This window comes from Tamandua tetradactyla, chromosome 5, assembly GCF_023851605.1.
Source record: "Tamandua tetradactyla isolate mTamTet1 chromosome 5, mTamTet1.pri, whole genome shotgun sequence".
NCBI lineage: Eukaryota > Metazoa > Chordata > Mammalia > Pilosa > Myrmecophagidae > Tamandua > Tamandua tetradactyla.
The window spans coordinates 15,310,206-15,328,717 of NC_135331.1; the positions used below are offsets into that span (position 1 = coordinate 15,310,206).

At 43.7% G+C, this 18,512-nt stretch overlaps 1 long non-coding RNA gene across 2 annotated transcripts in view; it reads left to right on the forward strand.

Moving 5' to 3' along the window:
* Positions 1 to 18,512, forward strand: part of LOC143683667 (uncharacterized) — a 266,606-nt gene that overhangs the window by 3,916 nt on the left and 244,178 nt on the right. Inside the window, exon 4 of one of the 2 annotated variants that reach the window (XR_013175582.1) lies at positions 16,492 to 16,804. This is a non-coding gene — a long non-coding RNA (uncharacterized LOC143683667). The remainder of the gene's footprint in view (positions 1 to 16,491; positions 16,805 to 18,512) is intronic. The other variant, XR_013175583.1, reaches the window with a different exon arrangement.

The following is an 18,512-nucleotide window of genomic DNA, read 5'->3' on the forward strand; positions in this document are numbered from 1 at the left end:
TGGGAGAATCAGGCCGAGGCAGTGTTCCTGCCGCATGCCACGGGGGCTGGCTGGCTGACTTCAGACACTTCTGGAGTAGATTCAAGCCTTCCTCCTGCTTGTTTCCCTAAAAAAAAAAAAAAAAAAAAAACCAACTTTTTGAATCCCCATCTTCAGAGACGGACTGGGGCACACAACCTCGTGTGGAAACCCCTCCCTGCACACACATCTGCTATACACATTGCCACGGTGTACTCTGGTTGTTCAACAATGAGCAGAATTATTTCTCTTCATTGCTCCCCATGTTGCTTCAAAACCACACTCGGAAAAATAAAACCACCAAAGGGGTCTCAGCCAATCAAACCGTTTGCTGGCCCAGCTTTCTCAGCACAGGAGTTGGAGGGTGGCGGCAAGGGGGAGGTGTTGGGGTATGGCAGGGTGGGCGCTGGTTGTGCGGGAGGGAACAGAGCCATGGCTGGGATGGTTTCCTTCTGCTTCCTGTGTGTCTCTGTGTGTGTCCGAGTGTGTGTGTGTGTTCACACATATGTGTGTCTGGGTATCTGTCTAGGTGCCTGTCTGTGTCTCTGTGTGTATGTCTGTCTGTCTGTCTGAATGTGTCTATCTGCGCCCATCTTTGTGTGTCTGTTTTAAATAGCACCCACTTACTGAATGCTTACAATCTGCCAGACCCAGTACCGAATACTTTTGCATGCACATGTGTTCCCATTTAATCTTCATAACAACTCCAGACAGCAGACCATGATCTTAATTTTACAGATAACTAAACTGAGGCTTGCTCGTCTAGTCATCCATTCATTCCACTAAAGATTCAGTACCTACTGTGTTCCAGGGCCTGGTGCTAGCGTGACGAAACAGTAGTGAAGGAGACACACAAAGCCCCTACTTGCATGGAGCTCATGCGCCAATGGGGAGAGACGCATTACAATAGTAGACAAATTAATATTATTATTTCAGAGCTAGTAAATGGCAGAGCTGCAGTGTGTTCCTGGGACCTGTGAAGAAAAAGGGTTTTCAGCTTGAGCCCTGAGCTAAAGTTCAGGATGCTTGGGGAAGGGCAGTGGTTAGCTTAAGCCCCCTTGCACAGTACACACCTATACCAGGTGTTTTAGGTTCCTTGTTGCTAAAGCAGATACCATGCAATAGGTTGGCTTAAACAATGGGAGTTTATTGGCTCATGGTTTTGAGGTTAGGAGAAGGCCAAATCAAGGTGTCCCAAAGGCAATGCTTTTTCCCCAAAGACTGTGGCACCCTGGGGCTGGCTGCCAGGGATTCTCAGTCCTGGGCTCCTCTGCCACATGGCAGTGCACTTGGTGGCCTCTCGTGGCCTTTCCCTTCCCTTCCCGGTTCTGCTAGCTTTCAGTCTCTGGTTCTCTGTAGTTTGCTCTCTGTCTGTCTGAATTTCATTCTATTCATAAAGAATTCCAGTAGTAGGATTAAGACCCATCCGGACTGATTTGGGCCATACCTTAACTGAACTACCCTCATCAAAGATCCTACTTATGATGGGTTCACACCTACAAGAATGGATTAAATTTGAGAACATGTTTTTCTGGAGTACATAGCTCCAAATCACCATATGAGGTGAGAAGACCTTTTCACATTGGTTGCTCCATTTGAAAATTGCATTAATCTCATTGTAGGAACTAGTGTATTAGAGTCATTGCATTAGGCTCTTCATAGGAATGATGAGTCTTTCAGAGTCTGGAGTCTTGAAAAAACCATGTCCCTCCAAATCCAAATGGAAGAACACACAAGGTTAAAAAAAAAAAACATAGTAAGTGAGATCCACTTTGTACCACTTTCTCGGCCACTTATGGGCTGTGTGTCCTCTTGGGGTGAAACTGTCAAAGACTTGGGCTCAAAGAGGATGCAGACAGTGTGAATCTGCAAGGGCCTGGAAGGGAGAAGGGGGATTGTTTTCTCTTGAGTCACTCAGAGGTGAGCACTCAAGTCTCTTGGGGCTGGTTCACACCACAGAATTCCCTCACAATGGCAGAAAAATTGTGTGTTCTCAATAGGAAGGAGCTAGCATTTATTGGACCTTTTGCATGCTAGGAACTAGATATTAATTCCTTTACATCTGCTGTCTCCCTTTGAGGTAGGTCTCGTGAAGCCCATTTTACAAATGGAGGCTGACAATGGCTAAGGGGCTTGTCAAGGCCATGCACCTAGGAAGGCATACTTGTGGGAAGTGAGCACTGGTCTCTCTACCTTCAAGCACAGTGACTGTAACCACCATAGTTTTATTCAAGAGACTGTATGAGAGCAAAGGCATGTGCAGGGACCTGGGTGGGGTAGAAGTAAAGTAGCATAGGCTGAGAATTAGACAACTGCTTTGGCAGAGGTCCACTCAGAACCTCTGAGTATTCAGACACATATGGATCCTTGAGAGAAGACCAAGGAGGGAGCTAGGGGTTTAGACCCTGCTTGGACATTTCCTTCAAACATTCAAGACTTTTTTTCTCCCTTCCAGATTGCATCATGGCATGTTGCCATCTAGTTTTGTTTCTGTAGATCTTGGGGACTATGGAGCTGGGTGTAGACTATGGAGACTTGAGCTGGCAGGTAGCCTCAGTGAGTTTTGGTGCAATATTGTCTCTCTAGGGAACAAATCAGAGTATTATTCTCTTAGCTAGATGGATTTGTGCTTCTTATGAAGTACCAGGAATTAGGAACCAATTTCTTGCTTAGGTATAAAGGTAATGAAAGGGCAACCCTCCTTCCCCCTCTTTAGAAATGCTCAAAGTATTTGACATAGCTTCTCACACTTGGAGGCATTTAAGCAGAGGCTGTACCGTTCCATGGAAAGAACATCTCCCCTGGGTAAGAGGTCAGCCTAAATAATGTCTGAAGTTTTTTTCAATGCCCGATTCCAAGTTTCTGTTACATCGAAAAGGAGTTGGTTATATTCAGGCCAAGCAACTGAGATATATGCAGTTTCCACCACTTCCTCTGAGGCTTAGCCACTTAAGAATCACTTGGAAAGCACCCCACCACCACACCAGGTCTCAATAATTTCATCCTTTTGTCTAAACTCAGGCCAAAGTTTTGGCATTTTGGCATACTCAGTTGATGAGGCTTTTGATTTATAGTGCAGTACAATAAGATGGTTCTGAGCCTGGGTTACAACTATTCTCTAACATTCACTGGCTCTGTGACCTTGACCAAATGACTAAACCTCCCTGAACCTCAGTTTTCTCATCTGTAACATCTGGCTAACATTCAAACCTACTCAGAGCGTTGGTATGATGGGCACAGGGGGTACTCCATGTAAAGCAAGTATCATAGTGCCTGAAACAGAGTAGGCACGTCGTCAATATTAGCTATTATTATTATTTATATAACAGATATTTATTGAAGGTCAACTAAGTGTCAGATCTAGGGAATGAGAAAGAAAAAGACCCTCTCCTGTTATAAAAACCTTATCCTCCTACCCTAAGGTGCATCAATATGGACAGAGGCAAAGCATGGCAAAAGGCAGCACCCCACTCTGCCTTTACAAAAAGTCTTCCTACAAGGTTACATTTGGATTAAATCCAGGGCTTTGGTGATGGTTGGGCCTTGATTTTATCAGAATCGGGTTTTTTTCCAACCAGACTACACATGCTATTGATATATAATATAGCATTATTTATTACTTGTTGAATGCCCACAGTCTGTTCAGCCCTTTACAGAGATAAAGAAGATAAGTCCTGGGCCCCAGGGGGGCTGCGATTTAAGTTACTCAAACTGAAAGTGCACTAGCTGAGAGAGAGGCTGGATGCCCAAGGCACATGGACTGAAAACTTATTTATTCCTCTCATAAAGAGGATGAATAAGTGAGAGGCTGAGCTGGGATCTTTTTGGAGTTGAACCTCAACATAGAAAGAACAATAACAGCATGTGCTATTAAAAATTAATTAAAAAGGAACTCTTTCTAAATTCAAAACCACGGAGCAGTAAATCATCACAATCACCAAACTCAGCAGGTTTTGATTTCCTGGACTCCTCTGTAAAGCTCCTACCTTTAAATGCTGCCATCTGAATTACTTACCATATAGAAGTGGATTGGGAGTGTGTGGGTGGGGGGACAAGATGGATTTTTAAAGGTAGAGAAAGGAATACAAACAGATACCACTTTTCCTGGAAGGATTGGCTCATTTAGAATCGAGAGTTGCTCTCTGTCTGCTTTGGCAATCCAAGCCCGGTTATGTTAAACTCTGATTCTCTCACCACGGTCCTAGATCAGTGAAATCATGAAGATGTGTCGCACGAATTTGTGACCGTTCTGCTTCGAGAAAGAGAACGGACCCCATGAACCCAATTAAAGAAGTATCTAGATACTCGTTAGCAGTACGGAGACTTGGGTTCCACGCTGTTCAAGTCCGTCGGAAGTTGCAGGGAACTTGGACAAGTGTGAAGCACCACAAATAAAACGGAAACTTGCCTCTTGTTGACAGTCAGGTTCTTTACCGGAGAGAGAAACTTAACACTTACGTGGACTTATAACCCATCAGTCTTCCTCATATCCATCAAATCATGGCATTTTATATCCTAGCAAGCTCTTTGTTCCATCTACGAAATCCTTTCCACTCCCAACACCTTGGTCCAGGCTACTATTCTTTTGTTTGGAAGACAGGACCAACTTCCTAGCTAATTGCTTTGCTGCTTTGTTTTCTTTTAGAGCTCCTCCTTTGCTGCTTTGTTTTCTGTTAGATCCTGTTTTTTCATCACTCACTCACTCATTCATTCATGGTAATGGCTTATTGTAGTTTAAGACACAAATAGCAAAGTATAAGCCTGGTAAGGGTACAGTTTGGTAATTTTTTTTTCACAAAGTGAAACCAGCTACCAGATCAAGAAACACAACATTCGCAGCAGCCCGTGTCACTCCCCTTTTCAGCCGTTACCCTACCCTGTCCAAGGCAAACCACTACCCTGACTTCTCATGCATAGATAGGACTCTTCCTGGTTTTGAAGCTTCTATAAGTAGAACCATCCAGTGTGTAAAGTCAATCTGGCTGTAGTGCTTATTTTGAAAACACAAATTTATTTCAGCATGATCCATCTATTAAAGAACGACCTGAGCATGAGACAAAATTTGCATTTGTTCACGTGTGATTTTGTTGCAAGAAACACTCAATGGACGTCCAGAACTGCACGCAGAACGGAGCCACTTAGGACTCCACAAAATGCTACCCCAGTTCCCCACGTGTGTTCTGAGCCACATCCACCCATATCTGCTGTTGCAACTTTCCCTGAGAGTTCAGCCAACCCTCCTCCTACCACTTCGCAGTAACTCACAGGCTGCAACCCTTCCGAGCCCACTTCCACATGCAAACCTCAGGACTTTTCCCAAGTAAAGTGCCATATTCACTGTAGTATTTATGTATTTCTTAACCACTTAACACGTGTAAATCTGCACTACCATTTTTATTAGGTTCTATTTTTTGTGTGTGTGTCGTTGAGGGACTTTTTGAGTATTGTGCCCTCAACCTCATTTTCTTCATGAGCCTTGTACTTTTAATTGAGTGGTTTTGCATAGCACAGTGATTTTTTAGGAACACATCTGCCATGTCATAGCAAAACTGAGTGTACTCTTTTGTGTCTGGCTTCTTTCTTTCAACACATCTCATGTTTGTGAAATTCATCTAAGTTGCTGTGCACAGTTGTAGATCATTCATTCTCAATGTTGCATTTTACTCCATTGTTTAAGGATAGCACAATTTATATATACTTTGTACTTTAGCTGAGCATTTGAACTATTTCCAGTTTCTGGCTATTTCAAATAGGCTGGCTCCGAAAGATCATGTATGTGTCTTTTGGTGAATGCAAGCTTACATTTCTGGTTGGCATATGCATAGCTAGGGGTAGAAGTGTTGGCTCTCAGGGTAGGGTAGTTTTCTTAGTTTCTTAAGTGCTAAAACAAATAGCATATAATGGGTTGGCTTAACAACAGTAATTTATTGGCCCATGGTTTCAGAGACTAGAAGTCTTGCTTCCATTCTGGGTTGGTATCTCCTGGCTGGCAGTCTGGAGTTCCATGGCATTTCCATCAAATGGCAACATCCACAGTGATGTCTTCTCCCTTTTCTTCCAGGTTTAGTTGACTTCTAGTTCCTGATTGTTCCCTGTGGCTTCTCTTTCTGCGTCCAATTTCCTTTGCTTATAAGTACTCCAGCCTTGTTGGCTTAAGGCCCACCCTCATTTAGCTTGGGCATACCTTAAGTAATAATATCTTCAAAGGCCACAGTTAAAAATGGGTTCAGCTGGGATCTGAACATACCTTTTGTCAGGGACATGATTCAATGCCCAACGGGTAGATTCAGCTTTAGTAGAAAGTTTTCCAAAGTGGTTACGTTGATTTATCCTCAAACAGAAGCTTATGAGATGCTTAAGTTTCTCCACATGGTTGCTAACACTCGATTTTATCAGATTTTATTTTTCATTTTAGCCATTCTGATGGATATTGCACCTCTATTCTTGATCCTTCCAATCTTTTCACCACCCCTCACCCCAACAGCCAGAATGCACTTAAAATATGCAGCGTTAATCATGTTGCTTCCTCATTAAAAACGCTCAGGCATTCTATTACCCTTATGAAAAAGGCCCCCACTCCCTACTCTAAAAAGGAGCCTTGGCTTCAGCCTCGTCTCCAACTCATCTCTTGTAATTCCATCTTGCTTGTTTTACAGTGTCCTCTCGGATTTGTTTAAATTTGTTGAACATGCTTTGCCCTTTCTGGTAGCTAGATCTCTGCAAGGATGCTTCCTTTGCCCAGAAGGCTGTACATCTGCCCTGCTTCTTCCTTCGTGATAACCCCGTGCCCATCTTCCAGGTCTCGGCTTAAAAGTCATCCCGTTGGTAGTATCTTTATGGACATTGCTTCGAGAGGCCAACTTTGTCCTACTGCCTGCCTTTGTAAATAAAGTTTTATTGGAACACAGTTGTGCCTATACATTTACATGTGGCCTATGGCTGCTTTTGTGCTGTAATGGCAAAGCTGAGTAGTTGAGAACAGAGACCATATGGCCCACAATACTTAAAAATTCACCATCTGGTCTTCTGCAGAAAATGTTCGCCAACCGCTGGGTCAGATTACCCAGTTTATATGCGCCAGTGGCACCCTGTACTTGGGAAACCCTCATGACATGTGATTGTGTTTAATGTATCTGTTTACTCCTGGAACTTAAGCTACATGAGAGCAGGGGCTGAACTTTGGTCTCTGCTATAACCTTGTCTGGCAAGCATGGCAATTAATACTATAAATGCTTATGGATGAATAAAGTAATAAACTGATATTAATTGCAACGGAAGATATGGCTAATTGCCTTTTTTCTTTTTTTTAACATGGCAGGCACTGGGAATCGAACCTGGGTCTCGGGCATGGCAGGCGAGAACTCTGCCATTGAGCCCCCATTGCCCACCCTGGCTATTTGCCTTTTGAATATCCTTTCTTTATTTTTCTTAGAAATAGAACCCCAATTTTCCATGGGCAGTAATGCTCTAAGGAAGGAGCTGTGTTTCTCAGCTTCCCTTGCAGCTAAATGTGTCCACTTGTCTAATTGATTTGTAAGTGACCATTGATTTGTGAGTGGAAATATGTGTAATGCCTGGAAAGACTGATTAAGAAAGTGAAATCAGCCCTTAAGTGCACCCTTTCGTTCTTCCTTTTCATTCCTGCAGCCTGGAATGTGTATGTAATGGCCAAAGCTCCAGTAGCCACCTTGTACTATGAGGTGAATTAAAGGAGTAGAAGAGAAAGGTAACTTGCCTCTGTCTCCCTAAAAACTTTATGGAATTGTCATATTGTTTCTGATTGTCCACTTCTTGGATTCTTTTAAAATAGAAAAATGAAATCCTAAGTGTTTAAGCCACTGTAGTTGGTCTTAAATGCCTAACTAATACAAAATTAGGGATCTTATTCTCTTTGATTTCTATTTCTGTTTTCATCCTATTTGAACTATTTTATTTGGTAAAATCGACCAGAGCTTGTTCTTCTCCTTAGGTGACAATCTTTCGGGACTCGCATTTTATCTGATGCTGCAGTTGAGCTCAGATGTTGCAATTCACTTCTGCCTGAAAAACTGCCAGCAATTCACCTTCGTTTTCTTAATCTCACTTAAGCCTTCAGTTTTTGCCACCTGGCCTCTCGCTATCTTCTGGAAGACGCATAGTTTAGAAAAAAGTCAATATTTTCAGGCTGAGAACCAACATTCTCCCTCGTTCTACCTCTGTTCATTTTAATCTAAGAGAAACTTACTGTGCTAGGCATTATGGCAAACACAGCCTGCGGGGGGCTTACATTCTGCTATTTCAAATGGACAGCTACCACTTCTTCCCCTAAAAAAATCTATCTTTCTAGTACATCCATCCATCCATCCACCCACCCACCTACCCATCCTATCAGCTATCAATCTGTCATCAGCTATCAATCTACCTTTTTATGTATTCATCTATCCATCTACCTGTAAAGACATTGCATATAGTGAAAGGAAGGTTTCAAAATAGAGATGCATGTAAAAAAATAGAAATGTAACAGAAAAACATAAGTGAGACGATCATTTAGTGCTTGGGTTGGCAAAGTAGGGTCCTCAAGCCAAATCTAGCCCACCACCTGTTTTGTATGGCTTGAAAACTAAGGATGTGTTTTTAAATTTTAAAAGGTTGAAAAAATCAAAGGAAGAATAATATTTCATGACAAATGAAAACCGTATGAAATTAAAATTTCAGTATTCTTAAATAAAGTTTTGTTGGGGCACAGTCACGAGTACACATCTATATATTATATATGGTACAGTGACAAAGTTGAGTATTTGTGACAGAGATCATAGGGCCCACAAAACCTAAAATATTTACATCTGACCCTTTACACCAAAAGTTTGCTGACCCTTAATTTAACGGGTTCCCTCCACGGCATCCCTAAATTAGGTGGAAAAAAATCAGTGTTCAGAAAAAACATTGACACCTGATGCTTCTTAATAAGAGACTTTCATAATGAGTAGGTATTTTCTCCATCATTTCATTTCTCACTTCATGATTAAAATGTACTACTACATAATTCAATGAGCTCATCACTCCTGGAACCCTCACCTGGAAAAAAATCAAGGGATGCTACCGTGAAATATAGTGAAGAGATACAGCAAAGACTAACTCAAGGACATGCCTGCGTGTTCATCCTCCTTTTTTCAATGACTAAGGGAGCTCAAGCAAATCCTTGGTTCCCCCAAGGTTGGTGAGTTCAACAAGAAAGGAAGCCCCTATTTACTTAACTCTGAGACTGGGGGCCTGGGAGAAAACCAAGGGTCTCGATCAGCCCACACTGCACACGGCTCTGGGGTGGCCTCTGAGGTCGAGTGTTGCAAGCACACCTGATATTTACCAAGTCAAAGTCCCTGCTCACAGCTTTGTTCCAAAGGAACTTGATGTTTTTCATGGTAATTGAAGTTGATTTGATTTCTATTTACGCTCTAAGGTCAGGGAAACCTGGATCTAAAATCAATTCATCCACTGTTCCCCATTTTCTAATCTTTCGCCCACAAGGCAATGGTCTCCAGTTTTTCCATGCTCCTTCCCTCATCCCGGTTTTTCTTGCCACTGGGTCAGTTCAGAAAAAAGCCTTCACCACCGTAATACACTTATATTTTGGCCATTGGGTCTACACCTAACGGATGAAGCCAGTCAATTTCCTCTGCTTTGCGTGGCCTTCAAAATCAGTGTCGTTATTATCGTTGTTCTGCTAACATCGTGCCAGAATGTGCCAGAATAAAAAAGCGTGTCTTTTATTTTTAAGAATTCCTTTGCCTCCCATCTGCTTAAATAAATGAATGGCCTGTACTCATCTCAACGAATTACTCTGCTCAGAACGACAAGTGCATATGTCAGTGAATAGAGACAAGAGAAGGGATTGCTTAAAGAGGATGGTGAAGTAAGTAATATTTTATTATTTATTGAAATGCTAGTTCTGGACCCAAGGTTAAAAAATGTACTGTTAGCGTATGAATTCATTCTCTCGATAAAATGTTTGAACAATACAGAAGAAGAATTGAGTGACGTGAATAGAGCTCTCCCTTCAAACCTTACCCTTGCTTCCTCTTCTCTCCCCTGAAGGTCACAACTTCCACAGTTGGATGAGTACTTTTGAGCTCCTTTTACTGTGGTGGATTTTTTCCATGGATTGCCACTTGTTTTCAACCATCATAAATAGCACTGCTATGGATATATTAGTAAATATGGAATTCGTTTTCGAGGATAGATTCCCAGAGGTAGAAATGCTGGGTGAAAGGAAATGTGCATTTTACATTTTGATCGAGAACTGCTAATTTGCTTTCTAGAAATGTAATAATTTCATAATTTAAGCACCCATAGAATTACATGGAAATACTTGTTTCCCTGCATCTTCACCAATACTGGATGTTATTAATTAAAAAAATTTTGCTTCTTGGGCAAAAGAGAATAGCTCATTATTATTGTTTTTTTTAGAGTCAAGTTTATTGAAAAATAATCAACATATAGTAACCGCTTCAGGATATAGTTTGATGAATTTTGACAGATATCCATTGTCGCAACCAAGAATGGAACATTTCTACTACCTCAGAATGCTTCCTTGTGCTCCTTTGCAATCAATTCTCTCCCCCACCTTCAGACCCTGGCAACTATTGATCTATTTTCTGTCCCTTTAGATTGAATTTTTCCAGAATGTCATATAAATGGAATTAAGTATTATGTAGTCTTTTGGGTTTAACTTCTTTCACTTAATATAACGCTTTTGAGATTCATCAGTGTTCTATGTGCCAGTGCTTTGTTCCTTCTTATTGCTGTGTAATATTTCATTGTATGGATATACCACAATTTGTTCATTTATTCATTAGTTGATGAACATTTGCATTGTTTCCAGCTTGGGTTGTTATGAATAATTATACTATAAGTATTTGTTTTTAGGTCTTCATGTGGACATATGTTTTCATTTCTCTTGGATAAAAATACCTAGGGATGGAATTTCTGGGTTATATGATAATACATGTTTAATTTTAAAAAAAGTGACAAATTGTTTTTCAAAGTGGCTATGCCATTTTGCATTTCCAGTGAGGGCCTCGGCTATTCCACATCCTTGTCAATACTTGGTTTAGTCATTTCTTTTAATTCTAGCGATTCTAGCAGTGTGTAGAGTTTGTTGTTTGAATGTGTCTGCTTTTGTTCTTGTTTAAAAAGGAGAGTGCTCAGCCCTGGGATGGTAAGGGTCAGAGTTGTGTCCCCCTAGTGATCAATTATGGTCTGGCCATTCCAAAAGGCTGTGCCATTGTGTAGAGGCCAAGAGAATGAGGATGTTTCAGGAAAACCCCTTCACCACTGCCTGTAAAACATCCACATATGACTGATAGTGTGAGATCTTCACACATCCTCAGAATTAATGAGGGAGTGTGAAAGCACTTGAAGTCAGAGGCTGCCAACTCTTAGGTGAGGCTGATAGTTCGAGCTTTCTCAAGATAACACCAAAGAGGCCATTCTAGCTGATGGCAGGCTCTGGAAAAACAGAATTAAGTAAAATGGAAAGATTTATGACATGAATGAGAGATGCTTTTCATGGTGGGGGAGGGTAACATCCATTTATTGGGAGCATCTATGACCAAGATTGTCTAGCAAGAGAATAAGGGCCATTCAAGATAAAATCGGACATTATTCTGGGGCCCTGGGCTTCAACCAAGCAGAATAAACTGACCAGGGACATGTCTGTAATAATTAATCACCTTCTTAAGAGGTAGGGCATGCAGCTATTGCTGTGTTCATTGAAACATATTTTGAAATGCAGTCTACTCTCTTCTGTTTGCAGTAGATGCTTCCATTTTATACTTACTGCACACAAATTTTTATCTACTCCTTCTTCCTATTTTCCTCCTTCCCACCCAGCCCCAAACCCAAGCCTGCAAAAGTGACTCTGATAGATGAAGAGTGATATTACGATTGATTGGCCTGCCATTGACGGTATGTGTGTGTTTTGTCCTCAAAGGGGAGGCTGAAAGGGGGCCGAGTAATAGAATGATTTGGCCTACAAGACAGCTCCCTCTTGATGAACAATCAGACACAAATGTCAATAACAATTAGATTGTCTGTAAGCTACAGTCACTTAGGGCTCCCGGAGCCTGTCTACAGGGCCTGGATTGAAATCCTCAGCCTTGTGGGCTCCAAATCAGGTTTGGCATCGGGAATGAAAAGCCATCAGCGGTAATAGTATTAAGAGGCTGTTGCTTGAAGAAGTGCAAAGGGCTCTGAAAATGTTCAGGCTCTTTTGTGTCACAGGGCAAAAAATGACTGTCCAGATGGGAGGAGACAAGAGGGAAAGCAAGACAGGAGCTGGGGAGCATCGAGGATCATACAGGAAAAGGGCAAGGAATGGCAGGTATGGCAAGCATGGATTTCAAGGTTAGGGAGTTTTGGGTTTGAATCTTGGCCGTGCCATTCACATGCTGTGTGAACGTGAACAAAACGCTCTGTCAACGCCTCAGTCTCCTTGTCTCGATCCGGAGGTGTAATAGGACCAAAAGAGAAGGTGGTGTTGCCTTAGAGTGGTTGTGCTAAGTCATCATCATAACAAATCATTGTCAGAAGAGTAGCAAGTGTCATTAAAGCTAGTGTCTGGCATGGAACTCAGTGATGTGCAATCTCTCATTTGATCTCTGCCTCAGAGGTAGGTACTCTTCAACCCTATTTTGAAGTTGAGCAGATATGATCATGTGGGTCAAGCACTTAAAACAGGGCCTGCACTTCCTGAGTCATTATTTTTACAAAATGTCTTCCTAGGGCAATGCTGTAGTGCTAGGAAAAGTGCAAGCCAGAGAGTACTATTTCCCAGCACATTCAAAAGCCCCCATTTTTTTCAGTCCTGAAAGCACTGAAGGTCTGCTTTCAGGCAAGAGAGGGAACTGGAGTGCAACTGGGAAGAAGCTGTTTGGTCTAGTTGGAGGTTGGTATTGCTGCATTCTCAGCCATCTCTTCTGTGTATATCAGGCCAAGCCTGTGTGATGGAGAAAAGCTGGGGGCCAGGGTAGGCAGGGGGCTCCAGGGTTTCAAAGACAGTACCCCTATTCCCACCAACTGTGGGGCGTGCCAAGCAATGACTTCCTCTCTGGGGTTGCCCTGGTCAGCCCAGGTGAAGAGTTTGGTCTCGAATGAACTCAATTCCAAAGGCAAATCTGCCTATTTTTTGAGTCTTCCCCTGCTCTTTCTTTAAGCTCACTCCTTCGCCTTCCTCTCCCGCCACCTCCCCTGTTCTTTCCTCACTGAGACCCTCTAGTCCCCGCAGCTGACCTGCAAATCATCAGGTCCACAAAGAACGTGCATCATGAATTTGAATAGACTTTGATTCAAATCCTGCCTCTGTGTGACGTGGCGAAAGTGAGTTTACTTCGCTAAGCCTGAGTTTCTCCAGCTGTACAAAAGGGGGGAAATTGGACATTTCTCTTGGGTAATAGGTTTCGATGGGCTCCTGTTCTGGTTACCTTCTGCTGAGTAACAAACCACCCCCGTGTCTTCATGACTTAAGACAGTGATGATGTGCATTTTCCTCGTAGTCAGGGCTCAACAGGGACAGGACAACTTTTCTTTGCTCTACTTGGGTTCAGCTGGGGCAGTCGCGTCCGGTGACTGCTGCTGGCTGCTGGCTGAGACCTCAGCTGGGACAATTGGCCAGAACTGCCTGCATGTGGTCCCTCCATGTGGGTCTTTGGACTCCCCATAATATGTGCCTGGGCTCCAGAGTGAGTATCTCAAGAGAGAGAAAGTCAGGTGGAAGTATTGCCTTCTATGGAAGTCAGAGGGTCACTTCTGTTGCTTCTTACTTATCAACACAGTCACAAAATCTCACCTGGTTTCAAGGGGAGCAGAAATAGAGTCCATCACTTGATGGTGGAGTGGCAAAGTTCTGTAAGAACATACGGGACTGGCAATATGGCGGGGCCGTTTTTTTTTTGTTTGTTTTAAATCCAATCTACCCCAGTTAATATATGTAAAACTCTTAGCTGGCTTTGTTATTCAATATCTGCCTGAAACCAGTAATTGCAGGGCCCTGGTGGGCAGAGATCTTATAATTCCCTATTATACTGCATTGTTCAAGAATCAGCAAGTGCTTGTTGAAGGATTAGTGAGGGGCTTTTATACTTCAACTCAGTGGTTCTCAAAACTGGCCTTTCAACAAAATCCCTGAGAGGGTGGGTTAAAAATGTTCCCAGGTTCTACCTGTGAAGTACTGAGTCAGAGTCTCCAAGGCTGGAGCTTGCGGACAGGCCTTTCTAACTGGTTCCCTCCAGTGGTCCAGATGCAGCGAGTGTGGGGATCAGTATTTACAGGCCATTGGTTTAACTCTGGAGAATCCAAAATTTCTAGGATGAAAAGTGCCAACCCATTTCACAGATGGGCAAACTGAGACCTGGGTTGGGGGGGGAGCGGGTAGTGAAGGGGCTTTCCCAAAGTCATACAATGAATAAAAATACCTTCTGAAACGGAGTGGTGCCAGACCCCAGATGCTGTGTCTCCTTGGCAGGGGTAGTATTTTTGGGTCAGGGGATTTATAAAAGTTGGGGAGAGAAAAAAATTGGGGGTTCCTTTAAGTTAGCAGTTCCAAACTTTGATTTCTTTCTGGCTTCCCTCATTTTTTTCCCTTTTGTCACATTTGAGTCGCATCTGTAATTAATTCACCTCATATTTTTTTCTTTAAATGGACTTACTCTTTTCCATGAATAAATGTAACCCCCCCCAAGTCATTAATAGCCATAAAGCAGGGATGTGTCGACCTAGTTTCATGCAGCTGGTTAAATTAAGAGAACGTTTGCCTGTGTAGCACCCCAGTCATCTCGTGTGCAACGACTGTGGCCCAGGCAGGACTGGCTGTGTCATTTGTGGGGCCCAGTGCAAAATGAAAATTTGAATCATCTCGTTCAGGAGCTATTTAGGAATTTCAAGACAGCTACAGTGGAGCATTTAAGCCAAGCAGGAAACTGGGCCTGGTCCCAGGCTTGGGAAATGCTGGTTTAGACGGGACTGATTCACAGGGCCCCCCAGGAATTGCAGCGCTAGATCAAGGGGAGGGAGCTTCAGGCAACTGAAAGAAAACCTGGCCTTGTTGACCCTCTGACCAGAGAACAGCGAGAAGGCATGTTGAAGAGGCAGTTTTCTTAGAGATACTAGGCGGAAGATAAGAAAGGGGTGTCTTCCCAAGTGGAACTAACGTGCCTGCCTGTATCTCATGAGACCTGAGCATCCTTAGTACTCAAGTGTGGGTATAAATATTTTCCTTCCATTGTCATGGAAGAGGGAGGGAAGCAAAGAACTGGAGGAACAGAAGCGGGAGTGGGAAGGTGTGAAGGAAAGGATGGCTCCCTACCTCCACTCCTTCCCCCTCCCCCCTGAAAAAAAAAATTTGGATGTGGATTTTTAGAACTCTCAAAATAGTTTCAACATCCCTTTTGGCCTGCCTGCTCTGTTACCTTCGGGTGGCTGCCAATATCTGTGAAAAACGCGGGCTCTGGCTTCATGGATCAAAATACTGAGCGGACAGAGAGCTTATATAGCAAAGCTGTAAGGGGGAATGTGTTCTTTGGGTTTCGTGTTCTGGCACATCGGCAGCAGTTTCAGAGGCCTCGCTCCTTTAACTGGATTGACCATCACACTTGTTTGATGGTAGAGATGGCCAAAGCCAAAGTCCCCAGCGCCCCTCGGAGGGTCAGCTCTCCCTCAGAAAACCCTGGGCGGTCGGTGGTGATTGTTTCTGCTGCTTAGAATGGAACCAGTTAAAGCTGTTGTCAATTCAGCGTGAAGGTTCTGGAGAAAAATTAGGTCTCGTTGTACAGGACACTAACGCTTATGAAAAAAATCTGTCTTTTCTGTTTTTCTTCTTCTTCAAGTGTTGAACGGAAACAACCATCAGTTAAATAGATGAAACTGGTACCTAGCCAGAACTCAAGCTGTACAACCCAAATCAAAGAGCAGGGGTGAAGAGAGTGGGGCTTTTTGATAGACAGTCTCATCTTGTCTCTGCCACAGACGGGACGGTCACTGTGTGCTGCCACCATTCGGGTGTTCTAGGGAGGCTGCTCAAGTCCGTCCTCCGTCACAGGAGATGGGTGTGTCATTTCCCGTTGACAGAGGCCACACCGAGGTTCGGACAGACGAAGTGACTTGCTTCAACTTGTACAACCTGTAGATGGTAGAATCGAGATTTGAATGCGTGTGGTCATGTTCTCAAGGTCTGTAATGAAGCAGGAACACTTTCATACCCATTGCTATGACCGCTTTGCTCTCATTCGCTAATTGATTCCTTCAACAAGTATTTATTGAGCACCTACTGTGTACCAGCTACTCTCGATTCAATGGTGAGCACATCCAGACGTGGTTTTGTCTTTCCTTGCTCTGCAGTATTTCCACTCATTTTACTTCTGCCTCTCCATAAAGACTCCGCCTCAGCAAAATTCACTCGGAAATGAATCTCCTTTTCACGTCTCTTTTCCTCTGTGGTTGCAGGAATCCACTGTGCTTTAGCCGCCTGCTGACTTGTCTCTCTCCTCCATTGAACTGTGAACCCCAGGAGAGCTAGACACTGCATCCCAGCCTGAGTCCAGGACCTATGTCGTGAGCAGCCGATGTCTCCCTGTGCTCACCAACCCTTCTTCCGGTAACATCTCCATCCACTTCTGTTGGAAATTTTACCTCCCCAACTCCCAACATGTGGCTCGGGAGAGAAGCAGCTATCACAGTATCCCACCCCTGGCTACATGGATGACCGTGTGACACAGGCTTGGCCAATTTATTGCTTCCCTGGGGTTTTCTAATGGAGGTGAGAGGGAAGAATCTTTGTTTGTTTGTTTGGTCTTTCAGGTACAGCCACAATTCCAGCTTCCTGGTACTAGTTGGCTTAAGAGAACTAAACAATTCCAAAAGGTAATAGGGATGATGAAAGAAGGAAGAGACAGGTACCTGCCATTCTCTGAGTCCTTGGTTCTGGGCACCCCCAAGGCCAGTTTTAGCCCTTCCCTTTCTGTGGTTTGATAGATGAATTACTGCCCGTTGTCTTCACTCCCTTTCATTAATTTTAGCTTGAGTGGAGTTTCTGTTGCTTACACCCAAAGAGTCCTCACGCATCCTCGATAACTGCTTATGGCAAACACTTTGAAAGGATCTGCAGAAGAGTGCTGAAGCCATTTAGAACAGCGAGCGTCACATACGTGGGTGGATGAGTGGGTGGGTGTACAGGGGTAGGGGAGGTGGTGCTGGCTGCATGGCCAGGAGGTTGGCTATCACAGTGGTTAAGAAAACCAAGTGTCTTTTAGGTCATAGGTTTAAATCCCAGCTCTTACTTCAGGTTATCTGTATGATTTTAGGCAAAATTGCTTCAACTCTTTGAGTCTGTTGTAATTATTACTGAGAAACAGAACAAGTGCCACAATATGTGTGTATATGGGCCCAAGTTCCTGGATTGGAAAGCATCGGGGAAGGGCTCTGCATCATCCCTATTGTCTTTTACTTAACATTCATTCAGCAGCGTGGATTGAATGCGTTCTTTATGCCAGGCATGGACACATTGCTGCTGCTCTTCTGGAGCTCGTGCTCCAGCGGGAAGACAGATAAATCAGCAACCACCAAACCTTTCGAAGAGAGGAGATGTTTGGGATGCCATGGGTGCATTTGCTGGGGGAATCTGATCCACAACTGAGAGTTCAAGGAAGGGGTCCCAGGAAAGCGATGCCTAAGTGGAGGTGTGGACAATGAGTACAACGAGGTCAGGCACAGGGGGATGGAGGCGGAGCACGGTGCTTCTGGGCGCGAACTCTCATAGGTTAAGGCTTGAAAGTGGGAATGAGCAGGACTCCTTTTAGGAAAATGACCAAAAATGCAACAGGCTAGAATATGAGGCAGGGAGGGTCAGGGTGGGCCCTGCCTTGGGCTAGGGCGGCAGCTTCTGCTGGGGCTGGGAGGTCATGTGAAGACATCAGGGTTCTATCTTCAGGACCATGTCATTCCTTGGAAGAGTGGACAGGCCGTTCTGGGTATGCGGTAGAGGTTGGAGCAGAGGTGGAATTAGACTAGAATCCTGGAGCAGAGAGAAAATTCTTAGGAGATTCCAACCTCCCATATTCCACATGGGAAAACCTAGTGCCTGAGAAGAAACGTTACTTGTCCAAGGTCACAAGGATGGTAAGTGTGGTGAGTGGAGGGGCTGGAACCAGAGCCAGTAGTTTTTACTGCCCGTGGAGTTCTCCTGCTCCAAGTGCCCACATGGGCCAAATCCTGCCCCTTGCAGCTCCTATAAACTCAGGAAAAGCTCTGATTCCTCACGTACACACAGCCATGCTGTTGCAGGAAGCTTGCAATAAATTTTTTTTTTCAGGCAACGCCTTGCTCCCATCCCTGCAAAACAATGTATTTATTATTGCTAAGTCTTTTCCATCTTTGAGGAGAAAATGCATACCACATGACTCCCAAAAGCTGAGCGGTCCAGGTTTACAAATACAGTACGTTAATAGCTTTGTAAACATTTATTCAGG